Source organism: Grampus griseus (genome assembly GCF_964374135.1).
Source record: "Grampus griseus genome assembly, chromosome: 8".
Taxonomy (NCBI): Eukaryota; Metazoa; Chordata; class Mammalia; order Artiodactyla; family Delphinidae; genus Grampus; species Grampus griseus.
In genome coordinates this window covers 24,243,305-24,269,226 of record NC_139002.1, presented here as the reverse complement: position 1 = coordinate 24,269,226, position 25,922 = coordinate 24,243,305, and the positions used below count along the sequence as shown (strand labels likewise).

At 36.3% G+C, this 25,922-nt stretch overlaps 1 protein-coding gene across 1 annotated transcript in view; it reads left to right on the top strand.

The window, feature by feature from the left end:
- The window catches only part of DDX10 (DEAD-box helicase 10), a 292,509-nt gene that overhangs the window by 56,846 nt on the left and 209,741 nt on the right, over nucleotides 1-25,922 (top strand). The gene's annotated exons all lie outside the window — the stretch shown is intronic.

Genomic DNA, 25,922 nt, shown 5'->3' with positions numbered 1-25,922 from the left:
CAGTTTCATGATTATAACATTAAGTAATAAGGTGATGGGGTTTCGTGGTTTATGATGTGAGGATCCTTCACTGTGATTCTTAGTATACTACTTTCTGATTTAAATAATTATAAATATTCCTTACAACAATTCAATCTCTCTAAACTTTTAATGAGACATTTGGTTTTGGGCACCAATCCAGAATCTTAAAAAGAAAGCCAGCACTTCTATTTAAAGGCCGCTTATGAAGGTTTATTAAGTTTCACATAGGTCCTTTGTTTCTCACTAGGCACCTGCTAGGAGGAATAAAAGAGATAATCAAGGTAAAGCACCTGTTTCCTGGGGTACTTGTAGGTGCACAGTAAATATGTTTCTCCACCCTTCCCTTATTTTCGTTTTAATTTTGTATGCCTTATTCTTGATCATTTCTTTGGAGAGAATTGAATGAAAAATGAACCTGAACTCTTATTCCTTATACAATTCTTTATACAATATTGTGACAAGAGTCACAATAGGAAATATTAAATTTTGAACTATGAAACTTGGATAGGTGTTTTTTAAAATTAATTAATTATTATTTTTGGCTGTGTTGGATCTTCATTGCTGTGTGCGGCTTTCTCTAGTTGAAGAGAGCGTGGGCTTCTCACTGCAGTGGCTTCTCTTGCTGCGGAGCACGGGCTCTAGAGCACATGGGCTTCAGTAGATGTGGCGCGTGGGCTCTAGAGCACAGGCTCAGTAGTTGTGGCTCACGGGCCTAGTTGCTCCACCGCATGTGGGGTCTTCCCAGACGAGGGCTCGAACCCGTGTCCCCTGCATTGGCAGGCGGATTCTTAACCACTGTGCCACCAGGGAAGCCCTGGATAGGTGTTTTTTAAAGTAACTAAATAAAAACTTTAAAAGTAGCAAACATACTTACTTAGTACTTTATGTATTAGGCATTTTCTAAACATTATCTCATTTGGTCCTTGAATAACCCTATAGGTAGGTACTCTATCATTATACAAGTAAGAGGAAAATAACGGAGATACAGAGATAGTAAAATAGTGAGGTGCACAATTAATTATTGGCAAAGTCGGAGTTTGAATCTAGGTATTCTCACTCTAATACTCGTATCTTGACCAATAATCTGTTTTTTTGAAGTCTGATTTAGGTTTTCTCTTACGTTTTCTTCTGGACTTTTTATAGTTTTAGCACTTGAGTTTAGGGCTAGTGTTCATTTCAATTTAATTTTTGTGTACGGTATGAGGTAAGGGCTGAGGTTCCAATGCCTCCCTCCCCCCATGTGGATGTCCAGTTGAACCAGTACTGTTTTCTGAAATTACTGTCCTTTTTCCATTCTAGTTACCTTGACTCTTTGTTGACCATGTACGTTTAGGTCTCTGTGTTGACTCTCTTGGTTTTATACAGTTACCCTTTCATAAATAACACCGGTGTCAATTAGTATAGCTTTATGGTAAATCTCAAGTCAGATAGTGTTAGTCTTCCAACTTGATATTTTAAAAAATTTTGAGCATTTTTAGACCATTGCATTTCCATGTGAGTTTTTGAATCAGCTAGTTAATATTTATAGAAAGTCTTTTCATATTTTCATTGAGATTGCATTGAATGTATAAATCTATTTGGGGAGAATTAACAATATTGACTCTTCTGATTCAGTATATGACATATCTTTCCATTTATCTAGGTCTTCTTTAATATCTTTTAGTATTTTTTAATAATTTTAAGCATGTACGTCTTACCACATATTTTGTTAGATATATCACTATTTTATAGTTTTCAATGCTATTATAAATACTTCAAAAAATTCAGTTTCTCATTTTTTGTTGCTAGAATATAGAAGTACAGTTTTTGCATACCAGTCATTCTAAACTGTCCTGTTAAGTTCTTGTGGCTGTTTTTTGAGATTCTTTGGAGTTTTCTTTGGATCTTCTCTGTAGCTGGTCATGGTATTTGTGAATAAAGATAGTTTCATTTCTTCCTTTCCAATCTGTGTGTCTTTTATTTCATTTTCTTACTTGATTACACTGTATGTTGAGCAGCAGTAGTGAGAATGGACATCATTGTCTTGTTCCTGTCTTAGGGAGGGGAAACATTCAGTCCTTTACCATTACATCCGATGTTAGCTGTAGGTTTTTTGTAAATGCTTTTAACGGGTTGAGGAAGTTCATTCTATTTCTGGCTGGTTTAGTGTTTTTATCAGAAATGGATGGTGAATTTTGTCAGATGCTTTTTCTGCACCTATTAGGGTGAACATAGAGTTGTTGTTATTTATTCTGTCAGCACATTGATTTTTCTAATGTTGAACCAACCTTAAATTCCTGATAAACCTCACTCATTCGTGATGTGCTTTCCTGTATCTATTACAGGACTTTATTTGCTAATATTTTGTTAAGGGTCTTTGCTTCTGTGTTCATAAGGAATATTGGTTTGTAGTTTTCCTGTAATGACTTTGAGGACATGACACGTTTTAAAAGCTTTAGATACATTTTGCCAAACTGTCCTGCAGAGAGGTCATATTGATCATTGTCCCACGGGCTTTATGTCCGTGCCCATTTACTAACACCAACACCGAATATCCACATGTTTTTACTGTTTTGAAACAAACAGTTAGTGAAAAATTCAAACTTACTATTTCAATTTATTTTTCCTTGATTCTGTTATTGAACATTATTCATTTATTTATCCATTGTATAATTTCTGTGTGTGTATTGCTTGTTTTCCTCTCTCTTTTTTTCTCTTACGATATTGGTCTCTTTCCTGTTGATTAGCAAGATGTCCTTAAACTTTAATTACTATTACTGACTTTTAATTATTTTATACCTCCCACCACATTTTTTGCCTGCCTTCCTTACTGGATTTTGAATTTCCTGAAATTATTGTCTTACTGACCAGTGTGTGTTCACGGCTTGATGCAGTGTCTGGGACCTAGTGCAGATTTCACAAATGTTTCATGAATGAATAAGTGAATCACTCATATCTTCTTTCACTTTGATAGTTTTATTTGCTGTGAATTATGTAGAATTCATATATGTAGAGTATATTCTTTGAAATCTATATTTTGAAACTGAGTATGATTTGTCTGATTGACTTACAATAATTCAAAAGGTATTGTTGAATTTTCTATAAACATGAGCAGAAATGACTTATTTGACTTGAATGATATAGCTGTGCAGGCCAAGCTTTGTAATTTAGATAGTAAATAAAAATATCTAATAGTAATGATAACTACTGTTATCATTGTTAACATATCACTGTTATTCTGTTAACTAAGAATATGTTTGCATAGCATAGTATAAAAAGTTCTATCTTGAAAATACCTGCTTTTTTTTTTTTTTAGCCATAACAAATGGGAAATATTATAGTGTTTGTGTCAAATGTGAGGGAACTTTTGGGGCAGTTACAGAATTTTTAAGAAGCCAATAAAGGAATGTTTTTCTGTATCTTCCTGCACATTTCCTAGTACTATACACAAAAAGTAGAGTTAAAATTATTGGCTCTTTAGCTGAAATAGAAATAGAAAGGCTTGTCAACTTTACCTGTTATTTGCCTTTGAATTTTCAAAATCAATACTTATTTGTACTCAGATTATCTTTTTTTTGTTGTTGTTGTTGTTCTTTATCATGTTTTCAAGGCATTTGGTTTTGAATGTGATTTTGTATCCACAATCTCAACTTGACTTTCCTATTTAGCCTTTGTTTTGGCGCTTTATATTTTCATATTGCATTGCAGCCATCACTCACTGGAAGCTGCTTTTTTCTTTTATTACCTGTTTTTAAGGATAGACCTGATAAAGTAAAGAAAACCAAACAAACTTTACACAAAATGGGAAATAATACTATCATTTACATATATAAATGAATCTATTCTTCTTAAGATTAAATATTGGGTTCGCTGAAAAGTTCTTTTGGGTTTTTCTGCAACATCTTATGGAAAAACCTGGACGAACTTTTTTGGCCAACCCAAAACTTTTTCAGACACTGCTGCCTTTGTTCAAATATTTTTGTTGCTGCTGTTTTAGAATTTTCTTTAGGGACAGCATACCAGGCATGCAAGGGAACTGGTTTCATTACCTCTATCACAGGCTGTTCTCTTTGTCTTGTTATCTTTTTCCTCATTTCTTGCTCCCTTGGAGCAGTTGTAGAACTCAATTGAGACTTGGAGTCAGTGGGAACACATTGGATTACAGATTACATGGAATTTGTTTATCATATCATTATCATTAATAAAATAATATATTTTTTGGTATTTTACCATATACCAGTGCTTTCCTTGCAAGTATTCATTTTATCCTCATGACAGGAAAGGCAGATGCTATTATTTAAAATTTCAGAGACTTTTAAGTGACTTTTCCAAGGTTACAGTGGTGGAGTTAGTACTACAATCTATCCCTGATGTCAGATCACATTCTCTTTCTCGTTTATTCTGTGGCCTACTGTCATTTGTGTGTGGTTTACTTTCTGTAAATGGGTAGTGCCAGTGTAATTGACAGCACTGTAGATAATTTTGGGCAACCCATTGTGTGCAGACACTTTGAATACAGAATTGATAAGTTTACCTCTTTAGACTTGGGCATAAATGGAGAAGAGAGGTACTGAGTGCCAGGGGCAAGTGATATCTTCTGGAAGACTGCCCTGTCACAGTTCTTTTCCATTTGACAGGTTCAAGGCATTGACAGAGAAACAGATCTCCTTAGCATTGGAGAGGGAGTCATGAGTGATGGAGCCATGAAAGAAATGGGCGGGAGAGAGCACACTTGGGCTGATTAGGCACTACAGTAGTAAGAGAAGTTTGGTTGACCTCCCACATAGGGAAGGGACTTTTATTTTTTTTTATTTATTTAATTTTTTGGGGGGACTTTTATTTTGCCTTGCTTTCTTGGCTGTTGGGTGTCTAGAAAGTTAGCTTCCAGAGAGACAGTGTTAGAGAAGAGCGTGAATATATAATTAAAATGTTGAAATTGAGAATGATTTTAAAACATGTTCTTGGGCTTCCTTGGTGGCGCAGTGGTTGAGAGTCCGCCTGCAGATGCAGGGGACATGGGTTCGTGCCCCGGTCCGGGAGGATCCCATGTGCTGTGGAGCGGCTGGGCCCGTGGGCCATGGCCGCTGAGCCTGTGTGTCCGGAGCCTGTGCTCTGCAACGGGAGAGGCCACAACAGTGAGAGGCCCGCGTACCGCAAATAAACAAAAACAAACAAAAAAAATGTTCTTAAATATGAGAATGAAATCTCTAAGCAAACACTTTTCTCTCTCATATTTTACAGTTGTTTAGAAATGAGACTGATAGGTGGATTCCATTTTAGCTCAGCAAGCGTCCTTTTAAAGCTTTCTCAACAGTAAACATACATCAGTCTTGGTTAAGATTTGAATGATACTCATAAATTATTCTTTGTCCTTAGAGCTGAATCTATATTCTGTTTACATTTTAATTTTATATTTTGGCACAAAATTCTTAGTAAGTATTTTAGGAACTCACTGTTGGTGGTAAAACATAGGTTAGCTAATTTTATTATTAAATTGTTGCTTATGAGTATTCTCTTATAAATATATTAGAAGTTCTTCATCAAGAATCAGATATTTGGGAGCTGGGATTTTTCTGCCTCTTGTCTCCTCTCCTTTTCCCTTTCACTCCCTTCTTGCTTTCATTTTTTTCTCCTCACAGCAGTGATTACTGAGTGCCTACAAGGTGCCAGGGGCTGTGCTAGGTTCTTAGTAAGTTTCAGAGCCTTATACTTTAGTTAACATAGCAGACTATTAAACCAAAATTTCAGTACATAATCTTAGATTTCTGTTCATTTATTGATTCTTGAAACCAAATGTTTTAAAGTGTTAACATTGGCACCACAGTAAAGAAGACATCCTGAGAGAAGTTGAGCCTTAAAGCATGAATATGAGTTAATAGGAAGGGGAATAAGCATTCTAAGCAGAGAGTACAGAATGAGCAAAACCATGGCCACAAGAAAGTGTGTGTTTAGTGTGGGAGCTATTTCTGGTATGATGTTTAGTTTCAGTAGTTAGCCTTTCTGAGGCTTAGTGTCCATCTCTGTAAAGTTACTACCTGGCAGAGTTATTGTGATGCTTAGAGATAGAAAGCAACCAGCACAGTTTGTGTATGTAGAAGGAGCATGGTTAAAATTAGCTATTATTTCTACTTGATGAAGTATAATAGGAACATACAGGTAAAGGGTTTATAGAACTTTGCCAGTGCAATGGCTAGGCAGTGTCCGAGGTAGTGCTGAAAAATAAAGGCTTTTTCTGAATCAGGTCGCATTGTAGAGAGAAAAAGTGATGTATTTTTTTTATTCCAGATGTAGTATCAGGAAACAAGACTACTTTTTGATTTTAGCATAGTTGATAGAGCAGTTTTCACATTTTCAGTGTCCTGCATTGATCTGGAGAGTGCTAAGGCCTACACTGATACCACAGGTCAGGTGATGTCATAGCCAGGTATTTAAGGAGAACTTATAATTTGGTATAATCAGACCATAACTAGGCAAGCATAGTGCCCTGTGGAAATAAATCAATTGGTTATAAATAAAACTAAAAATGATGTTAGTAGTTGATATTTAATGTGGAGTCATTAAATGAAATTCATTATTATATGAATATTTTTCTGGGTGGAGTTCTCTGTCCAATTAACTGGCAGTATTCTTGTGAATATTAATACTATGCAGTATACCTCTAGAAGATATTATATAGAAGATACTAGGTTATAGATATTGTTTATATGTTTAAGACTGTTGATTTAAAAATGGACATTAGACCATTGACAAAGGAATGGATAAAGAAGATGTGGTACATATATACAATGGAATATTACTTAGCCATAAAAAAGAATGAAATAATGCCATTTGCAGCAACATGGATGGACCTAGAGATTGTCATACTGAGTGAAGTAAGTCAGAGAAAGACAAATATCATACAGTATTGCTTATATGTGGAATATAAAAAAAATGGTACAAATGAACTTATTTACAAAACAGAAATAGAGTCACAGATGTAGTAATCTTATCGTTCCCAGCAGGGGAAGGGAAGGAGGGATAAACTGGGAGATTGGGATTGACATATACACACTACTGTATATAAAATAGATAACTAATAAGGACCTACTGTATAGCACAGAGAACTCTACTCAAAACTCTGTAATGACCTATATGGGAAGAGAATCTACAAAGAGTGGGTATATGTGTATATATAGCTGATTCACTGTGCTGTACAGCAGAAACTATATAATATTGTAAATCAGCTATACTTCAATAAAAATTTTAAAAAATGGCATTAGAGAAAGTAATGCCCTTGTTTGGGGAGTGATTGGGCATGCTGATGAGCTGCTTTAGGAGAGTGCTGATTTAACTGTTTTTTTAGCCCCATAATTTAATTTAAAAATGGGAATGAACCATGTTAACTTATTTCCAGAAATTTCTTGCAGACAACTGTGTTTTTGTAGAAGAAGATCAGGAAATGATGAACATCTTTTGGTTTCCTATAATCTGCCATGCCTTTGAGTATTGCATCTCATTGCTTAAACTCTCCACAACCTTGCACAGTATTATCCCCATTTTGTGGGTTAAGAAACAGAGGCTTTGAAAAGTTCCGTTGCTTGCCTAATGTCCCACAGTTGGTGAAGTGGCAGAACTGGAATTTGTTGTGCCCAGGCTCATCGATTCTTTTGACTGTGCTTCTTTCGATTTCTGTCATTTCTACATTTTAGCAGTTCTTCTTTACTTTAGTGCTCTTTACTTTTAGTGTTCCTCTTTACTTCCCACTAGCACTACCACTGTTCTGTCCCACACCGTTTTCACCTCAGACTTGGCTTGTGGGATAAGCCTCGTAATTGGTCCCAAATGTTGTTCTTCTGAGTGATCTTCCTGTGAACCTCTCTCAGATCTATTTTTTTCATGTGGTTGACCTTCCATGCCTCCCTTCATTTCATCCTTTTCAGTTGGGCTTTGTAAGCTAGCCCCTTCCCTGTTAAACTACCAGTCCAGTGCATTCTTCCCAGTGTGAGTTTCCACTTACACTGAAGGGATTCCTTCCCAGGATATTCTCACCACTCCAGCCTTTCACATCTTATCTTTCAAGATTCAGGGCTGAGCTTGCCTCTTCCTTGAAGTCTTTCTTTACTTACTTATTCCACTGACCTCCAGATTCCAATTGTCTGTTTTGCTAGTACTTTTCTTTTTGGCTCTTCATAATAGACCTACTTGAATGTCTTAATTTCCATTTCTCCTGGTGATTCCTGAGATTGTCATAACCTTTGTATGCAAGGGTCTTATATATTGCTGTTGAATTAAACAGAAGGGAAAACTCTTTAAAATAAAACCTAGGAGTCAAGAAACTTTATTCTCAATTTTTTGGTACCATGAAGTGGAACACAATCTTAAATGTTGAGTAGCTCAAATAGAGTTGGTATATATGTTCTTTTGTCTTCTTACAGGTGCTTTTATTTTATTTTATTTTATTTTTGCATCCTGTGCTTAATTCTTGTAGGCTTCATTCTAATTCAAAAGGAATACTTACTGTGTGACTTGAAGCTTAAATGTATATACTGAGTTGCTATATATATGTATATATATATTTTTCTCCCCTATTTGAGTTTTGTATGCAGATGATTTCCTAAGGATGTAAATTGTCAGTGGAAAGCTAAAAGTTTTTGGCTTGATGTTTATTCTTTCACATGCTGCATCATTATTGTATCAAAAATATTTCAACTTGTTTCTCTTCATTTCCTAGTTTTATACATATTCAATGTTTAAAGGAACTGCTGACTAGTACTGGATTTTCTCATGACCTACTTTTATAGCCTAAATTTCAGGAACTACATTTATCAGGGCATGCTTATCTTCATTTTAAGCTAAAGTGGAGGTAATGACAGAAATTTGAAATAGGACAGGCTATTCTTGAAGAGGGTCATATAAGTTGCCCTTGAACTTGACTGTTAGGATAATCAGAAATAAGGAGCTTTTCAAAGTCATCAACAGGTGCTTCTGTACGTGTGTGTGTGTGTGTGTGTGTGTGTGTGTGTTTGTATATATATATAACAAATATAACTATAGAGAATTTAGACTAATATGCCAGGTTTTCTGCTTATGAACAGATTAGTTCCAGTATGCTCTTTGTGAGATCCTTTGTTCTTGAGTCTAAGCCATCAGTATATGTATATTTACCTAAAGCTTTTTAATGGAAGGACTGTCTTTGTGGTGACACTGGATTTAACTGTTCAAGTTTCTTTCCAACTCTTAAATTTTTCCAAATGTATTTCACTTTTGACTTTGTTCTTTTCAGTGTATGTTTTTGAAACACAGCTTCAAAAATCCATGCTGTGTCTTGAGTCCAAGGCAGCAGTAGAAGCTAGTGCCATCTGGTGGTGACAGGCAGAGTTAAATCACATTTGCTTTGATGTGAAGCTTTGTTTCTATCATGAAAGTTTCTATTTTAGGTGAAATGAAGGCTTGTTAAATGAAGCATTAATGAGATAAAAAAAAAATTCACTCCTTCAGCAAATATTTACTGCATACCTGCCATGTGCCAGGCATTGAAACATCACCATTCCCTCTCCTCATGGAGTGTTATGTTCTAGTGAAGGGAGATGGACAAAAACTATAAACATGTGCTGTGGGAAAAATGAAGCATGGTAAGGGGGTGGGGTGTAGCATTCCAAATAGTAGGATGGTGAGAGGCACCTCCCTGAGAGTGTGTAAGGCACTCTTCTGCTATTGCTAGATTAAGACCTTTAGATGTTTTAAGCATTTAAGATTATGGTGCTTCCTCTGCCCATATGTAATTTGAAACAAAAAGAGTACTACATTTTAAAACAGAGTCCTCAAGTTATTATTTTTTCCATGATGACTACTTCATTGCTTTTGTTGAAATATGTTATTTCAGAAACATTTTTTCTTAAAATACTCCAGTTTTGCTGGTGCCCTGAGCATGTGTTGTGAATAACCAGTTGGTTATTTGCACTTGAAAGCTAGGCCTGTTAGGGGAATGGAAAGAGAATTCAGACCCTCTTGGGAGCAGGCGCTAGCAAGTAAATTGGTCAGAGCAATGGCACTTCAATGAAGTTCAGTGGGAACAGGGATGCCTGTATATTAAGAAAGGCCTATTTTTCAGTAAAAGTAAAGTCTAAGCATAAATTACATACTTACAAAATAAGTATAAGATTAGCATAGTGATTTCATGATGGTTTAAAATTTTAAAGTCTTTAGGGCAGTGCTTCTCAAGCTATGTTTGCTGAAGGGCTAGCTTTTTAATTTCCAATTCATCACACAACAATAATGTTATAAAATAGATTAAAGAAAAATTACTAAAAAAGTGAAATGAATGTTTTATTGGCTCTTTTCTTTCTCTACCTTTTTTGCTGCCTTCTCTTTCTCTCTCTGGGTTAGATGATTATTTTCTCTTTTACTGTTTGATCAAAAGCCTCTTTCTGTATTCTTTTTTTTTTGTTTCTCTCCATTTCTTCTGTTTGTGTGGCCATAATAGTATACAGTGTTGTGGGATGTTTGTGTCTGTGTAATGAATGATGTTTAATGAATGGAACATACTGTTTGTCGTTTAGAAAACTGTGTAGTTTTAACCTTTCCATGCCTTTTGGGTTATTTTTGATGAATGGGATTTGGCCCTGTAAGGGATACCACCACAGTTGGGATATGAGTGTTCCTTGGCCCTTTTTGGTATTAGTTCCTTGTTTAAGTTGTGTACTTTAAACAAGGAAAGATTAAGAGGGAGAAATGATTGGTAAATGGGCTTTTGGTAGGCACATTGACTATACAGAGAAATGTGTAGTAAGATGTATCTCCTTGAGAGCAGGTAATAAAATTTATTTATTTTTTGGCTGTGTCAGGTCGTATTTATGGCGCGTGGGCTCTTCGTTGCTGTGCACTGGCTTCTCTCTAGTTGTGGTGCATGGGCTGCAGAGCGCGTGGGCTCTGTATTTGCAGCATTCGGGCTCTATAATTGTGGTGCGCGGGCTTAGTTGCCTCTTGGCACGTGAGATCTTAGTTTCCTGACCAGGAATCCAACTGGCGTCCGCTGCATTGCAAGACGGATTCTCAACCACTGGACCACCAGGGAAATCCCAGCACTTCTTGCTTATAGCTGCATTCTCTGCAGCATCTTTTACATGGTAGACACTGAATGCTTGTTTCTAGTGTGGGGTCATTTTCTTTCAATGAGCCTCTCCTGTGGCATTCATTGACAGCACTTTCATCCTTAGTATCAAAATAAAAGAAAACAATAGTGTAGCTCTTCCTAAACAAATCATAATTAGAAACATCTACGATGAAGTTTTAATAAACTGAATTTAAAAAATTTTGTTTATTTTTCAAGCTGGGAGTGTTTTGCCATAGAATAAAAAATTTATCTCTATTAAGCAAGAGGCAGACCATCAATCTCTGGACATTTTCTCCTCAAGCACGCTGTTGCTGTTTTTGGTTTTTTTTCCTTTCTTTTCTTCTTTTAGCTTGCTTGCTGGCTGTTAGAATAGAGGTGACAGACAGACCTGATATACTGTTGGGCAGAGAATCTGCTGGTTTTTATTTGGCATAATAAATGATTGAAAACAGAGTGATATTATGTTACAGTTCTAATAAAGCCAATACAGTGGTGATTCTTACAGTGCATTAATTTTAAGCTCCAGAAACAAGTGCCTTACTGTACTGGGCACTGTAAATGTCCCTGGAATATATGAAGAAAATCCTAAGCATTTGGCAAATGTGATAGAAGTCACATATTGCAACTTTTCTGATAGCACATAAAGGATGCATCTCATATTTTCAGGGGTAATCGCTCTTGATAAAATTTTCTTACTGTTGGTCTGTTCCCTCCCCACCCCTCACATTGGTGGAATAAGCGAATCAATTAATTTCTCAGTGGCAGTCAATATAGAGCCTACCTCCAAATAATAATTCCTACCTAAGTTTGTTTTCTAAATTAAAATGGCATATTTCCCATTATTTCTTTTGTGTGATCACAATTAGAATAATTCTTCCATCTGCACGCATTTTCATGTCTGCTGGTTTATGTCATAGGAAGCAACAGAGCAGAGGAATGCTTTCTTCCTTGCTGTGATACCTAATTTTGGAGATATACTAATTTCAGAATGTTTGTTGTAGGAAATGGTTGCATATTCCAGAAACAGTAAGAACTTGCTGAATAATGTTCTCTCCTGTGGTTTTGTTCAGCACTGTTTTTTTTTGCATTTTTTGATCTATCTGTACTGTTTTTCCTATCTGCTGACATTCCATAAAGTAGAACTTTACAAATCAAAGAGTAGGTAAATTTCTATTAGGTTCTCTATCTCTACTCCCCACCCAAATCTTCTGAGACTGAACTTTTTTTTTTTTTTTTAAGAAATCTGAAAAGCTGGCTTTTAGTGAATCTTATTTTCTCCTTACTATTTTCCATTAAGTGTTTTTAGGTTGACTCAATTTCAAGCATACTTAGTAGTACATGCTTTAATAGCTATTGGACAATTTTATTTAATAACTTGAACAAAGTAGTGGTGTTCAGTGGGTATTTTTAGAAATAATAGTCTATTTCTAACTCTCCCCCTTCACATATTGCCCAAGAATATGGCATCAGTGTCCTGGAGGCTACCTACATATCTAATTTCCAGCCTGTCTGCTAACACCAGCTTAGCTAACCAGGTTTATAATGGATTTATAGTTACAGGATTAGATGTGGTATACTGGGTTACTCTTCCTCTCTTCCTTTCCCCATCTCCCATTAACTAGCTCTGTTCTCTGGTAGAAATTGCAGGTTAATTTGGCTTTTCTTATTCTTTTACTGAAAAGAGAAAAATTATTTCTAGGTTTCAAGAACCATGAAGAGTCTGAGATCCTACTCTACTTGCCATGAGTTAGCCTGCCATATTTTGATATATGTTGCTAGACAACTCATGGGACAGCAGGCCACATGAGCTTCAAGTTTGCATTGGTTCCCCTGCCTCTGAAGTTCCACAGGGGCCATGCGGAGGTATCCCCAGGTGGGAGCTGTCCACAGGGTAGGTTTGTGTCAGAGCTAGGAAGAAGACTGCTAGCAAACCTGCCCAGCCTTCACCCAGAGGGAGAAGTTGTCTCTATTAACCTGGTCAGGAGGAAGTCTGTTAATTGCCCCCAGGGGAGATACTATCTCTGTCTTCTAAGGCTGTATGCTATGTTGACATCCTTGAAAGATAATCTGGAAGAGTAACTGATTAAAATGTGCAGAAACATGAGAGACCCACATAGATGATTATCTCTCAGTGCTTGGTAGCAACAGAGTCAGAACTGTTTCCTTCTGGTTCTGTTTTGGTCTGTTTCTCCCAAATCAGAATGTAGAAAAACTAGTTTAAATGATCAGCATGAATTCCAGAGACACAGATTCCTCCATGTGAGAACTGTTGTTTTTATTTGATAAGGCCTAAAATAGTGGGTAGTTACGTTTGCTGGGACCAAGTCAGGTGCTCCAAAGTGTGCGTCCGGAGCAACCTGTCCTCATGTTCTCATAGCACTGAGCATGCTGCACTGTCATATTGTTTGTTTTCCCCACCGTATGATGTACCTTTACGGAGGCAGAGAATATATATTAATTCATTTTTGTGTCTTTATATCTGTCAGGGTTGCCTATCATTGTAATAGGTTTTTAGTAGCTGTTTGTTGAATGAAAAGAATGAATAAATAGATAAACAAGTAGAGTCTTTTAAATTCAAATCTGGTTAATCTTTTGTCTATTTAATCAGATTTCTTACCCCAATTTGAGACTGTACCATTTGATAGAAAAATGTACTGGGAACACAGGGGGGTCAGAAAATATTTATTGCCTGAATGGATTAATCTTAGGTAGGACCCTTGTGTTGGATTAGAAAAGCTGGGTTAGGTACAGAGTAAATACCTTGTGTGAAATCTTTCTTAAGCCTGACTTTAATTCATCCATATGCTTTTCTTTGCATGTTGGTTATTTTGATCTCTAGGACCTGTTTTCTTGCTGTGTTCCTCTGTTGTTCTAGAGAAAATAAAAATTTAAGTGATATTTTGGCTATTTCCCTTTTTCTAAAGATGGTTGAGAAAATAATTTAGAAAAACTAACTTCTTATGTTGAACAGCCAGTAATTTTATTTTATAGTGAGTTTACTTGTAGAGATTAGTTTGATCCTAATGCTGTCCATCAGTGGGTTGTTTTAGGTCTACATGGGTATATACTTTTGAGCAGAGTGTGTATTTAAATCACTATTTCCAGGAGAGTTTGCAAGACTCTTTCCCGCCATTGTGTACTTCTTCAGCCTAGACTTAACCTTAGCAGAGGCAGGTGGAGGCAGGCTTCCTGTTTCTCAGTGCTGGCACAGACGCTCCTCCATTTGCAGCACCACTTGAGTCCTGGTGTCCCCACACTTAAGAAGCTTGGAGAAGCAATTTAAGAACTACTAGGCAGTACTGGTGCTGTCTCTTTTGAGACATGAGTAAGCACAATAATCAAAATTACCTAGTTATTTTAAACCAGAAATGACAGAATTGTTTTGGCAGGTCTGTGTGTTCACATCTGTGTTGGGTTTATGTGTTCCTGCAAAAAGTGTATTTAGCAGTATAAAGGAGAATAATGATTCATAAGCTTTTTCAAATTCAGATCTACAATTCATTTATACTTAATTATATCCTCATTAATATCATTTTGAATGGCTTTATATAGTTTTCTAGGAATTCCTCAGATTAGAAGTTGAGGGAAAGAGTGGTTTCATTGCAGCTGGGGAAGCATTTTTCCAGTAGTGTCCATGTGTATTGAGTTGCACATATTGTGTGAAATGTAGAGCCTTAGCATGTGCCAAGAAACAATCATTTAATGAGGCTCTATTTATGTTTCTGGTTTTCTCAGGTTGAAAGACCCTTAGAACACCAGCTTCTGTCTTATTCTGTTGAGGTCTCTGTAAAAACACCCATAGCCACTTCAGGGACTTATTTATTCCTACTTTCACTGAAATAATTCATAGTTCCCAAACCCAAAAGTCTATTGAAAGAATAAAAGTACTGAACCTTTAGGGATAGTGGGTTAGTCTGAGCATTTGGGATTGTTTGTGTCAGTTGGCCTTAAATATCTTCTGCCACAGTTTACCCCTGTAGTTAATCAAGTGTGTGTTTGTTTTACTCACTTAATGTGGACATGTTATTGTACCAAATATGAAACAATTAGACTTGTCAGCTCTCGGGAAAGTTAGAGTTGAGGATATAGGACATTTATGTGGAAATGTTATATGAAAAAACAATATAAGATAGCTATGTAAAAAGGACAATGTAAAATATTTACCTAAATAAAATGTTTTGAATTTGGGCTAGAGTCTTAGAGATCTTTCTGAGTAGGTGGGACTTGATTAGCACTAAAGGCTGTGTTGGATCTGATAGGTGGAGAAAGAGGGAAAGGGTATGAGCAGAGTTGGGGGCAGTAGTTTGGGTCATTAGTTTTGGAAGAGTAGAAGAGCTTTGCAGGAACCATGAGGCAAGTAAAGAGTGATTCTATTTATATATGTTCTTGTATTATCCAAGTTCACTACTATGACCACTACTGCAGTTTCAATATAAATCTGATCATAGTATCAAGTAAAGGAAAGTTGATGCAGATTCATCTTAAAACATGACTTCTGAAAGTTAGTCTTCCTTTTTACAATTCTCTGAGTAGTCTTAATTATTAAGTATTACAATTAGCATTTATAATTGTGATTTTTATCAGTGAGAAGAAAATAACTAAATCAGATACTGAACTCTTCTAGACCTTGAAGACCTGATATATGGTTAGATATGTTGGAAATTAGTGCATCATGTTATTCCCTTCTCAGTGGAAGATTTTCAGTGTGTCTCTCATATCCTCTCTCTTTTATTTTTTTTTTTGCGGTACACGGGCCTCTCACCGTTGTGGCCTCTCCCATTGTGGAGCACAGGCTCTGGACGCGCAGGCTTAGCGGCCACGGCTCATGGGCCCAGCTGCTCCCCGGCATGTGGGATCCTCCCGGACCGGGGCACGAACCCGTGTCCCCTGCATCGGCAGGCGGACTCTCAACCACTGCGCCACCAGGGAAGACCTCATATCCCCTCTTTTTTGATAACAGCTTTATTGAGATATAATTCATGTATTATAAAATTCATCTATTTAAATTGTACAACTCAGTAGCTTTTGGTATGTTTCCAGAGTTGTCCAACCATCATCACAATCATAGAATATTTCATTACCTCTGAGGAAATCCCACACCCTTTAGCTGTTACTCCTCAAGCCCCCATTTTTCCTCAGCCATAAGCAACCACTAATATATTTTCTATCTCTACAGGTTTGCTTATTTTGGATAGTCTGTGTAAATGGAATCATGTATGTGGTCTTTTGTGACTGTCTTCTTTCACTTGAGATAATGTTTTTAAGCTTCGTTCATATTGTTGCATGTATCAGTACTTCATTCCTTTTTATGGCTGAATAATATTCCACTGTATGGATAAACCACATTTTGTTTATCCCTTCATCAGTGTCCATCTTTTGGCAATTGTGAATGATGCTGCTATGAACATTCGTGTACAAATTTTTTTGTGAACCTAAGTATTCATTTCTGTTGGGTATATACCTAGGATTGCAGTTGCTGGGTCATATAGCAAGAACTTTTAACCTTTTGCAAGTCTGTTTTCCAGAGTGATTGTACCACTAACAGTGTACGAGAGCTCCAGTCCTCCCATATTTTCAATAGCACTTGTTATCATCTATCTTTTTGATTATAGCCATCCTACTGGATGTGAAATGGTATTTCGCTGTATTCACTGGTATTCACTGACTTGCATTTCCCTGATGACCAATGAGTTGCTTATGCTCATGTTGTTTTAGTTTGGTTGAGTATACAGACCATAAGCATTAAAAGATGATTAACAATACCTGTTAGCTTAGGTATGTTATAGAAATATTTTGGAGGGAAATAGTGCAAGGACCTGTGAGGGTGGGACTTGAATTGAGTCTTGAAGAAAAGAATTTAACTACAATTGTGATTATAAGGATTTTTTTTAGCAAGGTGATAGCATAAACAAAGCCTTGCAGATAGAAATGTACATTTCATGTTGTGAAAGGGGACTGGTGGAGTTGCGAAGGTACATGTAAAGGAATCATAGCTAAATTTGGATAGGTAGGTTGTGCTAGATTAGGAGGCTCAGTATATGAACTTGATCTTGATAGTGTAAATAGGGATCATTTAACATATTTTTGTTTACTCTGATTATATATAAATCATTTTTGGTAGATCAGTCTGATCAAAATATAAATCAAGGATAGTAGATAGGTGTCCTGTTATATGCTAGCTGATTAGTTGGTGTTGGCAGCCTGGATCTCTATATTGAAAAGAATGATAAATTCAGTTTTGGCTCAATGGGCTAGAGTGTGGTGATTGAATAGTGAGGCCCACTTTTAATATGGTATGGAAGAGTTTTGACAGGATCAATACTTACTTTCCATTTCTAGGTAGACTGAGGTGATAGCAGTGAATGTAAGAAACATGGAGAGAAGTGTTAATGGCATAATACTGTGGGGGAAAAATGTTTGTGACTTCTACCCTGACATTCCTTTTGATTTCTGGGTAACTTACTTACCTGTATACTTTCTAATTTCTTTGACTCAGTCCCCATCCTCTTCATGCTTACCACTATCCTCTCCCTATTCTTTCCTTTGGACTGTTAAATTAGTCCCCTAACCGATCTCCTTTCTCAAATCCATCCTCTAACATAGCCATCAGAATTGTCTTAATTAAAAGCACATCTAATAAGTACTATTAATGATCTTTCTCTTGCTATATATATTATGACTCCAGAGTTATTGAGTCATGGAATTCATCCTATCAAACTTTTTATGGATTTTGTCCTTCCTGAAACCTTGGGGTACGCTGAGTCCATTATTAGGTTTCAGACAGAAACACGTGCGTGCGCGTGCGCGCACACACACACACACACACACACACACACACACACGAGCCTGCGCGCATGCGCACACACGCACACACACGAGCCTGCGCGCACGCGCACACACGCACACACACAAAGTAACATTGAAAAACAGTTTAAGTCTGCATAGGGGCTTCTATGGTGTAGGTATAGTAAGCGTCTAATAGACTGATCCTCCTGCAGTTAAGAATCATAAGTTTTGGACAAAACAAAAACTTAAAGACTCGAGAGAGAGCAAAAGTAAGCAGATTTTAGAGGGGAGTCAAAACTTGCAAGAAAGGACTGGCTGACACAGGGTGGATTTTCTGTTGTGGCCCTTCTGTCCTAAGGATGGGCCACAGTAACAAAGTGGGAAAAACTCTCATAGGAAGTATGCAGTCTTACTGGCCTGAGGAAAAGAGTGGGGCTAGGGCAGTTATGGCCCTCAGAGTGAGAGGAGACCTCTGGAAGAGAGAGCCAGAGAAGGAGAGCTCCAAATCATTTTAAGGCCATTTAACTCTCCTTTGTCAGCAAATGATAGAGCAACTAGATTTAAAAAAATCAATAGACATATGAAAACATTGAGAATGTATCTGGGTAATACTGTCAACTACCTAGGCCTAACTGATATTTTAGAACAATACATCCAACAACTGCAGAGTATTTATTTGTTTCCAGTTCACATGGTGTTTTCATAATACATTATATACTAAGTCATAAAATAAGCATCAATATATTTAAAAGGTTTGAATTCCTACTGAGTATGTACTTTGATTACAACTGAATTAAAATACGAATCAGTAAAACATCTAGGAAGACCCCAAATACTGGGAAACCCAATCCATTCAAAGCCTGAAGATAGTGAGTATCCTTGCTAATTACCTGTTTTTGTCTTCTCATTGCTAATATTGACATGAATATGCATTTTAAATAGTGGGGTAGAAGTACAGAGGAACACAGAATGGGTTACATATGAATATTGAAATCTGTATCTGGATTTTTTCCTTAGCTTTATTGAGATATAATCATGTAGATATTTTTAAAGGCCAGAATGGTAAAGGAAATAGAATTCCATCCATTATTATATACAATTTATGAAATAGTGATTTGTTGCAGTGTACTATAATTCTTATAATTATCGTACTAACAGTGTTTACACTGTTAATGATGAGAATCTTTGTTCCAGGAATGGGGGATTACTGCCGTATTTATTTCACTCTTCAATAGTTTGTTAGCTTACTGAAAGGTTGCATGTTTTATCAGGCCAAATTTAAAAGTTCTCTTGATGCTTAAAGGTCAAAGAACTGATCCTCTTTTGTTGTTCTTGAAATAGAGAAACCATGTAATTTTATTAAACGCTTCCTTTAAATGCTTGGTTTTCTTCCTCATGCTTCTTGGAGTTGTCACTGCTATAATTTTTTTCTGTAAATGTCAGTATATATAGGGTGTGTACTACAGTGTGAAGTAAATTGTGGCTGAATCACATTTAATGTGTAAAATTTTATTAATAAAATTGAGTTATCATGAAAGAAATCACGCTGAAGCTAAGTGTTTAATGATCATTTAGAAGTCTAGAATTTCAACCAGATGTTTATTTTGACTTAAGTTTTGTTTGAGCCAAACCGAGGACAGTAGCCTGGGAGACATCCTCTCAGATAACTCTGAGGAACTGCTCTGGAGAAGCATGGTTTTCAGCACAAAGAACATCAAACAAGTCAGGGATACCTTCCTTCAAGGTTTTTTTTAAAAAAAAAGATCAGCGTGTACACGGCAAGTCGGTAGGGTAGGGCCTTGGCAGCTGGGAAGGGAGTCTTATCATCAAAGGAGAACCAGTGTTGGCCTCCCAAGAAGGGAGGCATTTAATCTTTATTTTTAACATGGACATTCTTTACTTTTGGTCAGTGCACCCATTTATTTAATAATTAAAGCAGATGTATGTTTGATAGGCTACAGACAGGTTGTTTTAGTTAGCATAAAATTCAAGTTAAATCATGAGTAAGCCAAAATGACCTCCCCATACTTCAGTATGTCAAACTTTCTTTCATCAATAGTGTGATGATTTGATACACATACATATTGTGAAAGGATTCCTCTCAGAGTAAATTAACACATCTGTCACCTCACGTGTGTGTGTGTGTGTGTGTGTGTGTGTGTGTACATTTAAATTCTGCTCTCTTAGGAAATTTCAGTTACATAACATAGTGTTATTAACTGTGATCACCATGTTATACATTAGGTTCTTAGACCTTCATCTTATAACTGAATGTTTGTATCCTTTTACCAGCCTTTCCCTCTTTCCCTCATCTCCCAACCCCAGGCAACAACTTTTCTACTCGCTTGCAGTGACTAGTTTTTATGTGGAGGTGTTAGAAGTACATTTGTGCAGGGTCTTCAAATTTAATCTAAGATTAAACCTGCTGATTTGCTTCTTGCTCTTGATGTGTACTCAACACAAGATAGGAAAAACAAGTAGAGGTGTCCTAATGCTGCCTTCAGCATGGCAGTGCTTTGGGTTTCTGCCACCTATTTCTGCTGCTCTCTTTACTTTCTCTCTTGTGGCATGAATTGGGTAGAGGTGGCTCACCAAGTAATTTATGTAGAGCTTTGGTTAAATTCACTGTTGTCACCACTGATAGCATGAACATCCAGTAGTGTTTTATCTAGTAACCAGTGATGCATGTGATGCATGTTTTGCATCACTAGCATGGATCCATCTTGGTGTGTTTATGAATGAGTAGGTAGCTGGTGAATATCATGACTCAGTTGGAACAGTTTTTGTTGTTCTGGTCTAACAGCCAGATTGGATTATCATATGCCATGTAATAGTCATTCACTGTGGAATGATCACAGTGGTGAAAACTTGTGAAATGGTTTTGTATTTGTCATATTCATATTATATACACTTCTAAAATAGAATTGGTAGAAAATTACAAGACAGTATTTTTCCCAGCACTAAACTATAAACATAGCCTAACATTTTGCCATTTTGAGCAGTAGCACCTTAATTTTTATATTTCCTAGGCAATTCAGTGTTGTTTTTTGATGCCAGATTTTGAGTCACTACTAGACAGTGAATGTCACAAAAGTTCCATTTTTGTCCCTTGAGGCCTGGCACAGTAGGTACTAAATAAATATTTGCTGTATTGAATTCTGGTAGCCAAACTATAATGTTAGAAAACATATAGCTCTTTATCATCAACTAGAAATGTGTTTCATATCGATTACCAGTGACTATTAGCAGTCTTTATTTCAGAAAGGAGACTTCATACTGCATAATAATTTGTACAAACCAAATTTGTTTAATTTTTTTTTATAGATGGACTAACAGCACAACTGGAATGCTCATTAAAAATTTATGTCTTAATCATAAGGCACAAACCTTGCATAACTACTTCCGCACTTATCCTTGGTTGGAAAAAGTCTATCTAAATAGAGCCACTGTTTTTTAATTTTCAATTTTAAAAGTCTACTGTCCTTCACGGGGAGGGGGAAGGGTAAGCTGGGACGAAGTGAGAGAGTGGCACTGACATGTATACACTACCAAATGTAAAACAGATAGCTAGTGGGAAGCAGCCACATAGCACAGGGAGATCAGCTCAGTGCTTTGTGACCACCTAGAGGGGTGGGATAGGGAGGGTGGGAGGGAGGGAGACGCAAGAGGGAGGAGATATGGGGATATATGTATACATATAGCTGATTCACTTTGTTATACAACAGAAACTAACACAACATTGTAAAGCAATTATACTCCAGTAGAGATGTTAAAAAAAAAAAAGAACAGTGGTATGCTAAAATTTAGATTGTTCACAAACAAACAAACCAACCTACAAAATGGAGTCATCCACTCCAACATGGATAAACATTCCAAAAGGAAGCAACTATTACTACATATTGCCCTTACAAGTGTTAAAGCTACTTTGAAATGCCCAACCATTTCCCACCTGTCACGTTTTTAGTGGTTACACTTTTTTATATATCATGAGTGCAAAGGATTCTCTGTGCATTGATTCCTGTAAATAACTGGTTCAGAACAAAGTTGGAAGCTAGAGTAAGCATGTAAGATGTGTAGTTCCTATGGTGTGTTCTCATTTGGAAAGTGAAGAGCATCATGAAAAATTGGAAATACTGAATGCAGGACAATTAAGCAAAAGTATTCTGCTGGAATTAATTTGGAATATTTAGTAAAGTTTTATATTAGTGAGTTATCAAATAATTGAGCTTAATTTTAGATTTAGTATTATTCTGAGCCAGATAGTACTTGCTTTTATAGGAGTATTAAGACGTTTAGTGACTTGAAATTTCTTAGACTTTTCTTGAGCTGCCTTATGAATGTAAAATGCTGAATGCAGAGTGTGGGGTGTGTGTGTGTGTGTATGTGTATGTATAAAGTAACATATTTATATATTACATTTATTTTTGGCTGCCTTTTCCCTAGAAGTCAATCCAAGACATCAGTCTCTCAATTTACCTTTTTAATTCAGTGTTGACAACTGTTCTCATTCATTAAAAATTTTGTTTCTAACAAAGTTAGTTTTGATGCTGATTTATGTTGTAGTGAAGTAATGGACTCTATACAGGCTTGTTTTTTTGTTCACATTTTATGCTGCTGTTCTTGCTGGGATGTATCATATCACTGAACTATTTACTGTTCCTAGTACACAGTATGACTTTAAAGGCCCAGTCTTAGTATGACCTTCACTGTATGCTTTCCCTGGTGGGTTGTCCAAGCTGAATGAACCATACCTTCATCACTGTTCTCATAGTGTTTTATACATTAATATGTTTGAGTATATCATTCACTTTACAAGAATTATTTTGGTAGTGCCAAGTTTGGAACCTATGGCCATAATCTAGTTTCCATGTAGAATGTGCTTGGTGAAGCATTGGGATATAGGAAGAAAATATTAGAACCTGTATTTGCTTATCTAATCCTTTACACTTTTCTTGTATAATTTGATTTTATATACACCTACATATATTTATACACAAATTTTATAAGTTAAAATGTGTATTGGGTACATATTTAACATGTTTTTACTAAAAGGTGTAAGTGATGAAAAACATTTGTAAACTAAATAAATAATAGGTGGGTAAAAGTTAAATTAGAGAGGTAATGTTAGGAATTGGAGAGGAAGGGGAGTAATTTAAGATATAGTGCAACCTTTAGCTGTAGGTGAGAGGTAAGATAAGAATAAGGTGGGTGACAGAAGGATCAAAGAAATTCCATTTTCTTGTTCATAACTTCAGTTAGCCTGGGGGATCTATGAGAACAGAGGGCAAACCTTGTTCATGGTTCTATTCCCTGTACCTAACTGGGTGAGTAGCCAGGAAGATAGTGGTTAAAAACTAGAAAGTCAGCATCAGAAAAGGTTGAATTTTCAGTGTGATGCATTTATATCTGTTTAATTTGCTTACTCTACTGAAATGCAGTCTCATGCTTCCTGCCTTTACTGTTCAGGAAATCAGATTTTGTTGGCTGAATGTTATGACCCCAACCCCAACAGTACAGATGCTATTGATGGGGAGTAAATGTGGGCCAGGAACAAATGTAGGCTGTGCAGCAGCCCTGGTGCAAGTGGCTGTGGCTTTATAAAACCTGTTCTTGGCAGGAGGTGCTGCCTGCCCTGGGGATTTAGAAAAACCTAGAGGTATCCGTGAGAGACTGCAAAGAGAAAAGCTGCACTAAACACTAAAATAATGCATTTTAACAATGTAATTAAAAATACAAATCTTTCTGCAAATAAAACTATTTGCCCTTGAGAAGGTCCTTGATATTACTTCTTATAGCTTCTGTGCAGATTTTTTTCTGTAATTGATTTATATAGGAGTCATAAGTCTACTGAAAAAAAAAAATGTCTACTGAAACTTTTAAAATCTCCTGCTTATGAACTAGCCTGGGTAGGCAAACTACCGCCCCTGAGATAAATCTGGCCTATTACCTGTGTTTGTAAATAAAATTTAACTTTTTAAATAAATTTTATTGGAACACAGCAGAGCTCATTTGTTTATGGTTACTTACTGGCTGCAGTAGCAGAGACGAGTAGTTGTGTAGTTATGACAGAGGCCATGTGGGCCATAAAACCTGAAATATTTATTATCTGACCCTTCACAGAGAAAGTTTGCTTACCCCTGAGTGAGTTGATCTTGCAGATATTTTATGAATAGTTGTTTCTCTTTACTCAGATTTTATTTTATTTTTTTTTAATGTTTCCATGGAGAAGCTTACCTTTTATGAGACAGTATAGTGGAATGATTAACAACATTGACTCTGGAGTAAAACTTTGTGAGTTCAGGTCTTGCTTCAGCCACTTGTCAATTTTGTGACTTGGGGAATATTACTTCTCTTCCCTTTAGTTTCCTTTCTGGAAAGTAGGGCTAATAATAGTACTAGCTCAAAGGCTTGTTTTAAGAATTCAGTAAGTAAAGTGTCTAGTGTACGGCAGGTGCTCAGTAAATAAATATTAGCTGTTTTCACTACAGGTTTTTTTTTTTCTTTGAAATCTGAAATATAATGGTAAAAGGAACAATTCCAAGATCATACATCATGTCAGAAGTTTGCACCTTCCCTCATACTTAGCCTCTGGCTACAATGATTTCATTAGTGCTGCTATAGTTTTCTTCTTTAAAGATATTTGTCCAAACCACAGGAAGGTTAGTTTGTGGTAAATTTTATTGAATGTGATTTCTTTTGGTTAATCCTTGTTTATTTTTCATACATTGACTTCATAAAATTCAACCCAATTGTTCATTGGACTGGGTGATTCTTACATAGAGAATTTATCAGTGCTGTGGACCTCATGCATCTGGATGTCAAACTCACTGAGATCAAATTGCATTCTTCATCTGCTTTAATCTTATTGCAAGCATAATGAAGTTCAAATTTATAGTTGTCTTGAGAATAGGCTGCAGAATTGATGAGAGGTAAATTGAAATTGACCCTGTATTTTCACTCAAGTTAATTTACTCACTTCACTGTGTATAGTTGGATTTGTCTGTTGATTTAGGATATTATGGACTTTACCTGATCTTTGGTTTACATAGTCCTGAACTAGTAACCTTGTTCCTATAATATCTTTTTAGTTTTGCTCTTTGAGCTACAGATAAGTTAGAGCTGTGAATAATTTTCTTCAGGTTGCTTACTTTTGGAAGTTCCTTTCAGAGCAGCTTGTCTAAAACCAGTAAGGTAGTATTCTCATGATGTTTTCAGAGTATCTATTTGTGCTTTCTTGATGGCTTGTGATGGCCATTAGGATTTTTTGGCTATTCCTACAGTGAGAAAAACGCAGTTCTTATGTTTTGGAAATTAAAATCAACGTCCATCTACTCGTATCTTGCTTTCAGATTCTTTTGGTCTTAACTGAAGGAAAGTGTTGTAAAGTCATTTATTAAGTAGAATTATCTCTCTTGTAATTCCTAAAGCATACCAACACACATTATCTCTCTTGACCTAGGAACTATCTGAAAAATATAGCAGATAACAGAGCATTTGATTTTAGTCTGGATCTATATTTTGATAGAGGGTAAGACTGCTGAGGAAGGTGCTGTCTTGGAAGCTGGATGACTTTTTGGAGCCTGTGGTCTATGGTTTCACTAGTTCATTTCAGGTGTAATTTCACCAACCCAATCACAGAACTCTCCCATCTCTCCCCACAGAGAATTCTTTAAACCAAAACATCAGCCTGTCTGAATTCACCTTTATTTCCATCTCTTCCTCTTTTCCTGTCTCTATAGAAGAAATGTTTGTTCTCCTTTCCATGATTTATTTTGCATATCAAAATCATTTGATTTCTAGAAACTCAGTTTCTGCCTTTTGTGTTCTTGTCTGTGTAACGTAAGCTACACCTGTTAATTATAGTTTTATGTAATTATCCAGATAAAAATATTTACTGGTAACTGTATTTTTATAATTTTGAATACTGTTTATGGGATTTGGGAGCAGATGTGTGCACATGACAGTCTTTTTATTTATTATGATAATTTCCATACTCATCAAAATGCCTGGATCCAAATAACCAAGAGTTCTGTGGCCAAGAATG